General features: G+C 41.4%; 1 pseudogene across 1 annotated transcript; it reads right to left on the reverse strand.

Annotated features, from left to right (window-relative positions):
- Positions 1-257: 257 nt before the first annotated feature.
- On the reverse strand, positions 258-1,748 carry LOC149253573 (endochitinase 4-like; annotated as a pseudogene). Its single transcript, XR_016267104.1, has 3 exons — positions 1,050-1,748; positions 788-902; positions 258-706 (listed from the first exon to the last, which is right to left on the reverse strand). The product of XR_016267104.1 is annotated as an endochitinase 4-like (transcript).
- Positions 1,749-2,197: the final 449 nt, after the last annotated feature.

A 2,197-nucleotide genomic window follows, 5' to 3' on the forward strand; every position in this document is an offset into this window, starting at 1 on the left:
TTAATATTTTGCCAAACTTTACCATTTTAATAACTGGAACAGAATATCGAAACACAGGAAGACGCGTTCCTTGCAGCGCTACATTTTGAACCTTGTATGCATGGAATTTTTAGTATGACCAACCTTACATATTCCAATTTTAATATTTGAGGTTCTTAATATTCAAGTTTTAAGTTTACATCTCATATATATAGGAAATTAAACAAAAATCACATTAAAATGCAAATCTAAGATAATGAATGATAAATTCGAAACTCTTTAATTCAAAGAAATTTCATTAGTAAGATGAAGATGATATTTGCAAAGAGATGTGCAGAGCAAGTTTTATTTACTAGGTGGCCATGGCCATGGACATCAATGATCATTGATGTCTTATTCATATATTTAGTAGCCATGAAGAAAAAAAAGAGATTTAGCAGGAGACATTGGCTCCGGGATCCACACCCAACTGGCTACAGATTTTATTGTAGTAATTAACTCTGCTGTTCACTGCAGGAGTGTTTCCACCGTTGCATTCCATGCTGTTGATGGCTTTGATTGTGGCACCGAAGCCCTGCCCGGAGGTTATGGCAGAATGGCAGTTGCTGTTCTTCATCCAGAACCACACGGCCGTCTTGAACGAGATGGTGGCATCTTGCCCCACCTTCTCTGGGTTGTTCAGCCCGTCGAACCCAATGCTCTTCCAGCCGCTCCATAGTTGTAATTCCTGTAACAATCTAATTGTTAGTCTCAATCTTTTACAGAAGAGATGAGATGTGATGAGTGGGTGTAGTTTTCACATACATACCAGCTTAACTGGAGAGGGCCGCGCCCATGGTAGCTCTTCCCGCTCGCACACGGCCACGTGGCTGAACTCATACAGTAGTTCATTGGAGGGTTTCTCTCATTGATGTAGCACATCCCTGACATGACACACAAATTAATCAATTGACAATGAAAAATTGAAATCAAATTATAGATCGATTGGAAGATCAATTGGCAATTAAAGCTTTTTCTCATAAAGAAAAGGGATTACTAGGTAAATAATTATGATAGAGCAGAATACAGACCTCCAGTTTCGTGCATCACATTAGCGAAGAAGGCCGCGAGTTCTCTCTTTCTGACGTCTGCGGATCCAGTGGTGCCAAATCCAGAATACGCATTGGCAGCTGTGATGAAAGCGTTGTAAGTGTAGAATCCCTTGCCCTCGCAGGAGCTGGCAGCTCCGCCCGCTAGGCCATTGAAGAAACTCTGGGAAATTATGGTGCCCACGTTTCCACCTCCGCCACTTGGAGATCCTCCACCTGAACTGGAACATGGACCGCTCTTGCAGCCAGCGCCGCAGTAAGCAGCGCTGGTTCCACAGTATCCATACTGGCTGCAACACAGTCCGCTGGCACAGCCACAGTTTTGAGCATTAACACTGACGCCCACCAGGAGCAGCACTAGCACCACCACCATTACTGAGTTACCGCTACTACTCCCATTGCCAACAATTTCTTAAGACTCCCCACTCACAGAGATTATTTGATTTGTTGATTCAAGTTCGTTCTCTATTTATACGGAAACCCCGACCCATTCTGCTCCTTATTTTCTTTGGGTCGGCAAGACTATTAAGGACTTTGATTTTTAGAAGCAATTGCAACCGGTCAATACGCGGCGGCTGCGGTCCGGTCTTCCACGCTCTTATCCCATCCATAGAATAGACTTCGATTTTATGAGAGAATTGCAAAAAGCTGAACACGCGGCGGAACGCTCAGGATGGTTGAACGTACCCATTTTCACAGTGTTGCTCCAGACCAATGTGCCACGATAAAGATAATGTTTCACCGACTTTCATTCATTTAGTGGTTGTGAGAAGTCACGAGATAAAAATGCCATTTGGATGCCATGACTTTTGTACGTTTTGGCCATGTTAAATATTTGTGGTAGAAATGTATATTTTGGGAGTCTTTTATTCAGGTGGAGAAATTGTTTGGATGGCTAAAAGTGGTTGGTAAAAAATTTTTAAAAAATCTTGTAGAAGTATTGTTTGAATCATGTTTTTTTATGGTGGAAATGGATTCAGCACCATCAAAAACTTATAGGACACCTAAAATTATGAAGTTTGACATCATTTACTTGGATTTACAAAAATCTCTGCCATATTTTTTCAAAATATGGCAGAATTTCCATAACTTTCATGGTGGAAATGGATTCAGCAGCATCAAAAACTTAT

Source organism: Pinus tabuliformis, chromosome 7, assembly GCF_031772625.1.
Source record: "Pinus tabuliformis cultivar Carrire ecotype Pingquan chromosome 7, CPIR1, whole genome shotgun sequence".
In the NCBI taxonomy this organism is placed as follows: domain Eukaryota; kingdom Viridiplantae; phylum Streptophyta; class Pinopsida; order Pinales; family Pinaceae; genus Pinus; species Pinus tabuliformis.